Genomic DNA, 12,835 nt, shown 5'->3' on the forward strand with positions numbered 1-12,835 from the left:
CAAACAAGATCAACATGATGAAGTCTGTTCTGATGAAGATTGTTCCTTCAGTTTTTTTTTGTTGACAATTACTTCTTTGGTGCCTACTATGTATTCAGGCTTGTTGTGCGGTCCTGGGGAGATTTCTGGTTCTAGAGAACTCAGAGTCTAGTAGTGGGGAGAATCACTTTAAAAATCATGCATTAAATGCGTTAAAAATCAGGTAAAATGTGAATCTTATAATGGAAGTAGACACAGGGTGATCTGGTATTTAAAATTTGGAATGTCTAATATCTGAAGCTGGAGTTAGGGTAGGAGTGACCTTTGCTGCTATCTAACACACCATTTCAGAGCTAAGTGGCTTAAAAAATTGGCATTTATTTGCTCATGATTTTGTTCTGGGATCTAGACTTAGGCATCAGTTCTTCTGATAACAGTTCTTCTGTTGTATCTCCTGGGATTACTCATGGTAGTTCGGCTAGGATCAGAAATAGTCCAAGAAAGCCTTATTCACATAACTGGTGGGATTCACATAATTAGCTGGGATTCCTACCTGGGCATTTTATTTCTCCTCCATGCAGACTTTCCAGCAGATTATTTAAAATAGTGGCAACAACTTCCCAAAACAATGAGAACAAAAACTACATGACCTCTTAAGCTAAAGCTCAAAACTGGGCTATTCCAGAATCATGAATAAGGAGGATAGTCCCCACTTCTTGATGGGAGGAGCTGAAAAGCAGTTGTAGCCATTTTAAAGTACCACAGGGATTAATTAGTTAGGGAACATGTCAAAGGAAGTACTTTTGAGCTGGTCTTAAAAGATTTATATGAGTTTTCTATGCAAAAGTGTGTGTGTGTGTGTGTGTGTGTGTGTGTGTGTGTGTGTGTGTGTTGGGGCAGAAGTTATTCCAGAAAGGCAAAAACAGCATTCCAAACTCAGTGATTAACATGAACAAAGGATGGCGTAATATTTGTGAAACTACATGTACACATATATGGGTGAATACAGAATGTATTCAAAGATAGAGAGTCAACAGAGTCAAGAATAACAATGAAGGGGTGATAGAAATGAATCTGGAACAATAAGTTAGCAAAGATTCTTATGGATATTATGTGAAAGAAGCATATGTGGAATTTACCATCTAGGTACTGGGTAACCAGCAATTTGTTTTTCATCAAGTTTTGGATCTATTTGGGTCTGAGGAAGTCACTGAATAAGTATTTGTTAAATATATAACAGCATGATAGTGAATGATCAGATTCTCCATTCTTTAAAAAAAGAAAAAAAAGGATAAGATTAAGAAAGTTTCCTCCAAATGTCCTCAATACAATGATATTTCCGGAAGGGTTTAGAGTAAGGTAGCAATGTAACTAGGACAGGGCTGGGCCTGGGAAAAGATGTTAAAAAGCATCCTTGGCTTTGCTCAGTGGGTATATTTATTTGGAGCAGATTTGGAGGTCTATTGAGATTATGAGTGGGGGTACTATGGTGTTCCCAAAGAACTCTGTGGCACCACCATGGAGGAACCCTCTTCTCCCAGCTGTCTCACTCTTGCAGTCACCTAGATCAGGAGTTGAAAATTAATGTTGATGTTGATTATTGAATACCAATAATATTTATACAATTTTAAATATACTTTTTATTTTATAATAATTATAGACTAACAGAATGTTGCAAAAAAAAGAGAGTATATAGGGCCCACAGCATCATTCACTCAACTTCCTCAATGAATGACATCTTACTCTAGTGATGGCATAATATAAAAGTGAAGAAATTGACAGTAACAGATCGTTGTTGGCTAGACAATAGAGTTTATTTCATTTTCATCATTTTAAAATGCACTTGTGTATGTGTGGGTGCATATGTAGTTGTATGTAACTTTATCCCATACACATATTAGTGTAATTGCCACCACAATCAAGGTAGCAGAACTCTTCCATCACTAGAAAGATACCTTTCATGCTACTCTTTTATATTTGTATATCCGTTCCTTTGAGTTTGAGTGCATGAATAAGATGGTGGTATTGGGATAATTATACTGAAGAGGATATGCTCTATCCTCTGGGACCCTTATGCATTACTGTTATGAGCTATCCAAAATTTTCTTGCCTTTCAATCCTGGCATTAGCTAGTTTAATGTTGGGTGAGTCAGGAATTTAAGAATATAAGTTGGTTCCAAGTTTAAAGACTTCTTTTGCTTGTATGTCTCTCTCTTGTTTGATGGGAACTACTTCTATGGCCCCTCCTAACCCCCATCCTATCCTAAGAAGGAAAACTATCTAATATATTTAATATCTCTTCATTGGCAGAAGTCATCACTTCAAGTGCCAAGACTCTCTCACAGAAGCCCAATAAAATATATTTTGTGCATATATATTACATATTTGAGACATAGTTACAAATGTTTTGAGGGCTCTTTTCCATTAATTAAAAATGATTGAAAATATAGTGATTAAGGATGGAAGAGACAGTGATGGTAGAGTTGTCAATGATAAAGACAGTGGCTAAAGTTGGTAGTAATTAAGGATGATACTGGCAAAGTTCTAATTTAGCATCATCTGTAAAGAAGCTAATGCTGGATAGTCACATTTAGTTGATGTGGACTTTGACCATTATGTACAAGATTTGGTTGTGAATTTACCATCAAAAGACTCACCTTTCATTATTCAAGCGACTATCTCTCTTGGCTTTCCATTAATCTATGGGTTCATTGATTATTAATGTAAGAATATTTCCTAAGAATGAAGACAAAAAAGACACTTCTTTTCCCCTGAAAGACTTGATAGGTGACTGATGATTGGTGGTTTCCATGGTGTGACAGAACTAGAATAGTTTAAAAAATAGAATTTTATAAAGGAAGAAAGAAACCCTTAAATAGTCTAGTACAATTTCTTCATTTTATGGTCTACAGAGATACTGTGACTACGCTGGTTACTCTCTACATATATAAGATTGTCTTTTCAAAACTATATATATCAGTTATGATATGACTTATATACTCACTCAGGATATACTATAACTATACTTATTTTATTTATTTCCAATCAATTGAAGAAACCACTGAGGGATTTTCCATTTGAAAGATGGAGTTGGTTTTGTCTGTTGGATAAGGGTAAATGAGGCACTTAGTGTAATCAGTCCTGTAGCTGGATGTCTTTATTGACTGAAAAGAACTAAGGATAAAGGGCTCACGCACTACCATAGTTATGATAAAAATTCTTGCTAGTTTGGAAGTGGTGCTAGCTCACTCCTATAGAATCTTCCCGAAAATAGCTGATGCAGAAAAAACTTATTTCAGTCATCAGAGATAAGTAATTAAGAAAAACTAATATTCTTTCTATAAAATTACACTACAAAATAAAGGGGAATCGTGTGACCTGAGCAAATTTGTAACATTCAACAGACATATTTGCTATACTTTAAAAAATCACAATAATGAAACACAATTCTATAAAACAAAAACATAAAGATACAGGACCTCAGGGAAGAAATGGCAATACATTAGAAGGAAATGAAATGCAAGTATCAAAACTCAGGAAAAAATGAACAGGATTTTTTTTTTTAATCACAGGATTGAGGGTAAAAGAAGAAGCAACTCAAAGTAGAAAGGCACATTTAAGGGAACAGAAGAAAAGAATGGTAGATAGAAGCAAAATAAAATGAAGATAATATATTGTTAAAATAATTAAAAGATGACATTTATATAGATTTAACATATGCAAAATGGGGAGTCTTCCAAAAAGAAATTAAAAATGAATTCTAAACATTTTTTTGAAATAGAAGATTTAAGAAGCACATTTTACTCCCAGGATAGATAATATGGAGCTATATACCATTAAACTTGACTTGGAAGAAAAATAATTTTTGGGTTACTAGATAAATAGATTACCCATATAGGAAAAAATAAATTTGGATTATTACCTTATTTATTACATCAAAATAAATTCCAAATAAACAATTGGATTAAATATATAAATATAAGATACTAAAAGAACTAGAAACCCAATGGAAAATACATATTATAATCTTATCAATGCAAAAGCTTTCTCAGTATTAAAAATAAATATTGATACATTTAAACACATGAAAAAAATCACTGTATAATAAAACCCCACCAAAAGAAATTTGCAGCTCAGTTGAAAAAATAGGAAAAAATACGTGGAGCTCCTAACACAGATGAAAACTTCTATAATCAATAAGCAACTCAATAGGAAAATGGAAAGTGACTTGAATAAAGTCATAGAAAAAAATACAAATCAATTTTAAACCTAACAAAAAGTTCTAAATCTTACTCTCAGAAAATAAATGAACAAATCAAAGGAAGAGAGGCACCTGGGTGACTCAATGGGGTAAGCATCTGCCTTCAGCTCAGGTCATGATCCTGGGGTCCTGGGATTGAGCCCTGCATTGGGCTCCCTACTCAGTGGAAAGTCTGCTGTCCCTGTCCCTCCTCCTGTTTGTGTTCTCTCTCTCTCTCTCTCAAATAAATAAATGCAATTAAAAAAATAAAACAAAGGGATTAAGTATTTCATTTATCAGCCCAGCAAACTGATAAGGCTTGTAGAAACAGGCCCAGTATTGCAGTGCTGGTGAAAGTATAACCTGAAAAGTAAACAAAGTAGCAAAATATAGAAAAGTGTATAGAATGTGCTACTATTTGTGTAAAAATAGGATAGGATGAATATATATATATATATACACATATATGAATATAAGAAAAATATATATGAATATACAAAGTACAAGAATAGGTATACAAGAATAGGTATATATGTATATGTGTATATATAAATATGTATATAATTACATATATAATTAATAATAATATAGAGCATATCTCTTGAAGTATACCCAAAGATCTCAAAATTGATCATATGGTTATCTCTGTATGGTTTGGGGTAAGACGTGAAGTGAGACCTTTTATAATAAGTTCTCTTGAAATACTTGATTTTTCTCCTAGTAAATGTATTTCTTATTAAAAGAATTTTCACTTCAAATTTTTGTTTTATTAGAAATATCTCCAAAAAATCTAATTTGTCTCTCTGTTAGGCTTTCTCCTTCTCGCAAGTGTGTGACAGGTTTATTTGAGGCTGGTGTATGTGTGTGAGTGTTGCGTATGCCTGTTGGTTGGGGCAGGTCTGCTTCCTGTGGTAGAGGTAGAGGGAAGAGTCAAGTCTACTCAGTCCAGCACTATGGCTGGCTAGGTCTGCCTTGATGATACGATATTCTGATAGCATGTAGCATGTACTCACTGACCTACCTATGTGATGGGGCATTGACAGTATTCGAAACTGTGCTCAGGGGTCACATCACTGCTTACCTCAGTCTCACCAGGCTCAGCCTCTGTTCTTTAAATTGAGTTCACTGGGGCAGGGAGTCTGAGAGTAATGTGGTTTCTAGCATTAGCCACACACTGAAGAAACTTTGCATCCCCTCAAACACATAGGTGCTTGCACTGAGTACTGGTAACAAGCTTCAACTTTTTAGCAATGTAAATTTAATCCTCAAATTTGTCCTGCCCTTCCCCTGGGCTTTGGTCAAAGCCCTTCAGCATTTAAAGGTCTCCCTAAACTCTAGTTGTGAGAAGTGGTGATGGGGACAGTGTACTTTTCTTTCCAGAAAACCCAGCATCTTTGTGCAAATTATCTTGTCTCTTCCCTGGCCAGACCCAGGCTCATGATTCCCTGCCTACCAGAGTTAGTCTGCAGCTACCTGTACTGGGGGTTCCTCCTTGTGATCCCCTATCCACCATCCTTATCCTGACAACTGCACACCAGCTCTGGCTTGGGACACCTAATAAACCTTTCCACCGTCCAGTGGGCTTTGGATACACCTCTACAACAAGATCTGAGTCCCAGCCTTCCAGAGGAGACCCTTCTCCCTAGCATAGTCCTCCCTTGGGTACTCTATCTCAGCCTAGAGTATACCTTAAATTTCTCCTTCATCCTTTTTTAATAATAAATTCTTTATAAATAGTTAATAATTTTTATATTAACCCTTCACTGTTAAATGTATATTTAAAATAATGTACAAACTAAATGAAAGGCCTTTATACAATGTTCTTCTAGGACAGTGAGAAATAACTTGCCTCACCTTTGCTAACTTCAGTGGGACCCTCATGCTTTATTCCAGATATTCCTAATTATGTTGTGCAAGGAATGGTGGTCAACTATTTGAACTAAGGAAGAAAGAAAGAAATTCCATTATAGGAAATTCAGCTACAATGAATTGCTTGAGCTTTGGACCACAGGGAATGGATGTGTGGTGGAATGAGGATAAGAACTTAATGCTGACCCTTACCAATCACTGTGTGCTGTTTTTATCACCATCACCATCTCTTTTATCATTGTCACCATCTCTTCTTAATTTATTATGAATACTATAGCTAATTTTATCTCTGAAACTTTTCACAAGAATAAAATCTAGGTAAGGATTTCGAAAACCACATAAGAGTGGGGAATGGTTCCCGAGATGTTTAAGTTGATTCGTCTTGCTGGGTAAAATGTAGCCAGATTGGGAGTGGAGATTTCTTGGAGATGGTAGGTGGTAAGGTGGGATGAACAGACACTGTGACTTCAGAAATGGCTGAAAAATAAGTCCTTATATGCTGTGCAGACTGGTTTCTAACACATTTCGAAGAAATATAAATGCCTTTAGTTTGTTTCTTCATGGGATTTTCAAGATGGGCCCTGAATAGAGATTTTAACAGGACAGAGAGAGAAATATTGAGAGAATTTGAGACATCAAATGCCACAGTGAAAGCTGGACATTCAGTTCATAAATCTTTGAAACCTAACATAACCTTTTCACCAGCTTATTAAATTATCCTGTACTGCACTGAGCTGTACTCTCACAGAAAGCTTTGCCATTTATGAGCTTAGTTTGAAATCTTTCCCAGATTTGATATCTATTCTTTTTGTCTTTAATAAAACTCCTTGTCAATGGATCTACTGATCCTGGGCTAGGGTGGAGGCTCTGAGATGTGTTTTGCTCTCAGCCAGTGGATAATTGAGATTGCTCATCTATGCACAGAATGCACTGTGAGTCTGCTGGCCAAATATATGCTGGCCACATGTAAAACAGTATCTCCTTGCCAAACACCCAACCACAGAAAGTTGTCATTAATAATTTCATGAGTAGACAATGTGGTGACATGAGTCCTAGCTCTTTGTGTGCTGGGTTTCAGAGCAGTTCTAGACAATGGAGGATGTATCAGAAAGCCATACCTTGTCCGTAGTTGTTAACTGTGTGCAATCAATGAACAGCATCTGTGAGGAAAATAGCCTTGTTAGTTGTTGGCAGATAGAGAACTGTCTGGTTGGTTTTCAATGTTAGGAGCATAGAATTGTTTGAAGGCTAAAAGACAGGTTTCCATCTCAGTGACTCTGCACCAGTAAAGGAGGTAGTGCATAAACCAGAAACCAGAGTAGTTCAGGTAGGGCTCCTGGGCTTTCCCACATACATTGAACCATCTCTCCCTTCTATTACCAATGAAAGGCTGTTGCTGTATTTAGCTGACTCCATTTTGGTGGAGCCTCAGCAGACGATACCCATTTAAAGTTGCAGCAAAATTGCCTGGATTTTGGTAGTTTAAAACTTAAAAGAGATTCATGTTGGAGTAGGTAGTAACAAAGCAAGAGAGAAAAAAAATCACCTTGCAAAATGCTTCCAAGTCTACTTTCCTCAAAGGGTAGAGAATTTAGAGGCCCTTGCTGAGAATTTCCCAAGTGTACATCATGAGCTTCTCTTCAGTAGGGTCATCTGGAACTATAGGATAGAGATGAGATTCTCTGCAGAGATGGGCCTATTTTGCTTAGAGACCAGTTCTTGACCTTCTTGAGTCGTCCAGTCCCACACAGAATTAGCCCCTCCTATGGAAGCTTCCTTAGTAACTTGACTCTCTCTTTCTATTATATAATGTACTACATACTAAGACATTGTATAAAGATTTTTTTTCTCACATTATGTTCTGAATACCTTATTTACTCAGATCTGAGTCCTCAGCTTCCAAAAGAACAAGTGACACTTAGAAAATGCTTAACAGCATTTGTTGGCTTACGAAGGTTAATATTGACAATGGTCAAGGGAAGGACCCCAGTATTCTGCTATTTTAACTTTTCTATTGCTTCCAATATCTCTTGGATATATCCCAATAAAACACTGGGATCAAATGAGTTAATACTGTAAAGTGACTAGGACCACAGAGGTTCTGGAATTAGTTCTGGGTGTGACTCCTACCTAGTGCATTGACTACGCAAACTTAGGCAGGTTATTTAAAATTTCTGTGACCCCAGTTTCCTTATTTGTAAAATGGGTTTAATAATATTACTAAAATCATAGAGTTTGTTGAGAATTAAATAATGCACAAATAGTACTTCATGCATAATAAACATTGAGTAAATATTGGATATTTTGTTATTATCATTATATTATTCCTCAAGTGTAGGACACCATATCTCTGTCATCTTAAGATCGATTTTAAGAAGGCTACCATACTATTTTACTAACTATCCCTTGTAACCATTGCTGAGCGTGAGGACAGATGTGGTATGAACTTTTTCCAACTGTTCTTGTATTTGTGAAGACCTCTGAACCCCTTGGAGAGGGTACATTACAAAGCTGGGATATTTAAATTTTTGTGGCACCAACAATAGCACCAATGGTTAAAATAACTAACTGGGATTCCGCCAAGGATTTTAACAACCTTTAGAAGGCAGTATTTCCAGACATTTATCACGTCACCAGGAAATTTAGTTTTCTGCATTAGAGTATGGTAATGTACTTAGCCGTAAGGCTCTTATTTTCAAACAATTTGCATCAGATTCATCTGTGTTAGGAAAATGGAAATAAAAAAAATTTGAGTCAGCTAAAACTGATTGTCTCCTTTCATTGGCTTATGGGATTCTACTCCACACAAACAACGACAATGCCAGCTGGTACTTCAGCTGGAAACATCTGGAGGACCCTAGATCCTTTCTTGCATCATTTTTTTTTCCTGTTAAATTAAGTTTTTCCCCTCTTCTGTTGGTGATTGCACTCATTGAAGAAAAGTGGGCTTGGGAGTGAGATGATGGTTATGGACACAGATGGAGCAGAATAATAAGATACAGAAAAAAACATAGAAATGAGGTGATTATTGGATTATTAGGACAAAAACTAAATTTACTTAAAATGTGCAGTTAATCAGAGCTAAAATGGCATAACAAAATCAAATCTGTTTTTAACATGTAGACATTGCACCACGTTTTTGCTGTGGTTTCCAATAAAAATTTCAGTTCCACAAATTATTGATAGTGAAACCTTTAATACGTGATAGAAGGTACACAACTCATAATTTTTATCAGGTAGTTCATCGATGCAACAATACAGGAATACATATTATTGTAAGAATATAAAATTATTTGATATGTTACTATTATATCACACTATTGTCATATAATATATGATTGCATTTATTTCAATAATGACTTGATGGTACTAGGTTATTTATTTCCCTGATAACTCTCTTTTCCCATCTGATTTGCATATTAGAACAGAATGAATGTTACTCATTCAAGCTATCCTTGGCATAGGTATTGACTGGGTGACGGCACTGAGGGGGGCACTTGATGGGATGAGCACTGGGTGTTATACTATATGTTGGCAAATCAAACTCCTATATATATATATGTATATATATGTGTGTGTATATATATATGTGTGTGTGTATATATACACACACACATATATATATATATTTTTTAAAGAGAAGCATCTCTACAATAGTGTTTGTAAAAGTGAATTCCATAGATCATTTATATCTCTAGGGTTTCTATTAAAAATTTAGAATCTCTCACCTCTATCTAGACTCAATCTTTGGGTGTGGCTTGGGTCTATACATTTAATAAACCACTTAGACTTTTGACATGTTAACCTTTGATAATTTTTGACCTGAAAAGTCAGAATTTTGACCCAGGGAGAATACGGAGATATGAGGTTTGCTAAAATGCAGATTTTCTCAAATTAACCCTGAGAAATGTTTTCTGGGAACCATCAACATTGACTAGTAAATACAAACACCATGAGGCTGCCAAGAGCTAACTAAATATTTAGTAGAAAGGTGAGAAAAGCACTGTTTGTACTGGTGCTATATCCCCATTTGGTAAATGCTGCCCAGGAAACTCATATCCTGGGAAAAAGTAGTCATCATTACATTTTTTATTATTTTGAAAATCACTAGTCAATGTAGTTTGTGATCAGTTGTTTCTCTGGATTGGAGAACTTTATTTGGTTCTTAAATATTTCAAGTCCAATAGTCAGATAGATTCCTTTTTTTCACTCTCTTCCTATAAGGAATTCAAATCCTAAAAAAAAAAAAAAAAAAAAAAAAAAAAAAAAGGTGGAACAAATTCCTTCCCAGACTAATGAAAAACAGTCTTCTACAAATTGTGAATCCACATGTGGGAACCCAGGACTTTACATACAGATGTATGTGAATGTATAGTTGTGCAAAGAAGTGGAAACCATTGCCAACACCATTTAATTGGTGCTGGTCACCAAGGTCCCAAAGGCTTTAGCATTGCATTTTTTATTTATACTGCCATTAAAGTCTTTTACTGTGTTGTTCAATTCAAGAAGGTCTCTGTGTCCACCAGAGTTTCCCATAGATTGACACTTGCTTTGAAACTCTGTGGAAGTGTCTGTCATGAAGTTTTCCACTGCCTTTTGTTTCTGCTATCTGCAGAATCTTTCTGGAGTCTGTAATACATTAGGATTTCAAAAAGGGAAGGTGACTGCAAATGTGCTTTGCAATTTGACCAGATGTGCAGTCAGTGTGGTGAAATGCATTCAATTATACTATAAATAGAGGGCAGAGGCATACTATTTACCACTTGGTAATTAATAAAATGTGCAGAATGCTAAGACGTATCTCACTCCCCATTACTGAACACTGCAACCACGCTTCTTCCTGCAAAGACAAGTCTTGCAGATGTTAGAGAATGGATTTCAGAATGGGAGTCCCTTTATAACAGCCTGAGAAAATGCAGCTAAGATTGCAAATCAGAAGAGGCTGGATTTCTTTTTTCTCCCCAAAAGTAATAAAAATGAAGACAACAAAGAGACTTATATGCAGAAAAAAAAAAAAAAAAACTCTGACTTCATGGAATATCCTCCACATATGAAAGTTAAAAGCTACACATACATTGCGATTAGTTTGCTCTTACAATTGGGCTACTACAGTTTTGATAAAATTTACAACAGGAAAACATATACTAATCTGTTATTGTTAGTCAAATTACTTGTCTCATATGAAAGGTCTCATACCTTTTGTTCTCCCTGTGGTTGAGAGGGTGAGGACACTTTGTGTCAATTTCTTGCATGTGTCATATGCAATGAAATGTGAATTATGTCCAGTATCATGCAGGTAATCCTCTAAGCTTGTGAAGGAAGCTAAGAGCTAGGAGATGGCAAGAAAAAAATATACATATATGAAATATATGTTATACAAGCATTATAATATTTATAATATAAATTTATATAAATACATTTTATGTAATTTATATTAAAACATATAACTTACTATAATATTAAAATGCTATAGGTATATATAAAATAAATAACACTTATGTTATATGTAAGATACATGTATTTATGTATTTTTGCCTAAAGGATACTCTGGAGATGAAAATTCCAGGGAAATATAAAAGTTGTATTTTTGGGTAGCTGAACGTACACTTTGTTGATGAAATGCCTTCCAATGAAAACTTCAACCCAGACAACAAATATTTGTCTGTTTCCACACTGAGAGCTAGGGCAGGCAGGTAAACACACATACAAACTTCCCTTCCCAGAACACCATTCCCGCTGAGGATGCAGGGATTATTGATCTAAACTCAAAATAAATCCAGCGCATATGTTTCTCTAACAGCAAGGGCATTTTCCAACTCTCTCTCTCTTTCTCTCTCTCTTTCTTTCCCCCTCTGTCCCACCCCACCCCCTCAGGACAAACTTAAGCACTGTTGTTTTCTGAGCATGATGATTGATGCCTGGGTATATCTTTCCCATGGCTGGTCTCAGCTATGCCACGCTCTTATTTCCCCCAGCTGTTTCCGATGTAACTGTTGCATAAGATCACACTTGTCTCTCACTAACTTCTTTACTGGAAGAACCGTTGTGGTTCAGTTGTTCCCAATTGTATTTCAGGGTAAATAAGTATAATAGAAGCAGGAAGACATGGCTTTGTGAATTGATGTACAGCAAAGCCAAGTGGAAAATTAAGAAATTACATAATATATTTGAAATATGTGGAGAGGTAGTTTGGATAATTCTGGACCAAGGAAGGCTCTTCACTTACATAACAGACACTCTGACCTCACTCCTACTGAATTCAAGAGTTTTTTTTTGTACATATCTTGTATTTTAAAATGATTATCTCATAGTAAAGACTATCATCAATTCATTGGATTTATGTCCCATTTCTATTAGCTAATTGACAAGATCTTCCTACTTTTTTAAGTGTATTCTCTTATTCTCAAGCACTCTTAATGTGGTCACTTAAATTTCAGGCCCTAAGGTCTGACTCATTCTTTAAAATTTGACAAGAGAAGGGGAAAGATGTTTGTTTAAGCTATCATGCACTTCTGGAAAAAGACCAACAAACAAACATGGTGAGGCAGAGAGGAAAAGGAAAGAAGGAAGGAAAAGAAGAAAGGAGAAAGTTAAGAAAGGAACAAAGGATGAAAAGAGGGAGGAAGGAAGAGAAGAAAAAGGAAGGGAGGAGGGATGGAAGGAAGCAAAGAAGGAAATAAGGAAGGAAATGCATCAATATTACTATTTGTTGACTACAATTACTTATGGAGAAAGCTTCCAAAAATA

General features: G+C 35.6%; 1 long non-coding RNA gene across 1 annotated transcript; it reads right to left on the bottom strand.

Moving 5' to 3' along the window:
* Positions 1 to 1,342: 1,342 nt before the first annotated feature.
* Positions 1,343 to 11,421, bottom strand: LOC119871991. Its single transcript, XR_005358829.1, has 4 exons — positions 11,285 to 11,421; positions 7,207 to 7,248; positions 2,637 to 2,803; positions 1,343 to 1,541 (listed from the first exon to the last, which is right to left on the bottom strand). It is a non-coding gene; the product is annotated as an uncharacterized LOC119871991 (long non-coding RNA).
* Positions 11,422 to 12,835: the final 1,414 nt, after the last annotated feature.

The sequence above is a fragment of the Canis lupus genome, chromosome 5 (genome assembly GCF_011100685.1).
Source record: "Canis lupus familiaris isolate Mischka breed German Shepherd chromosome 5, alternate assembly UU_Cfam_GSD_1.0, whole genome shotgun sequence".
Classification (NCBI taxonomy): Eukaryota; Metazoa; Chordata; class Mammalia; order Carnivora; family Canidae; genus Canis; species Canis lupus.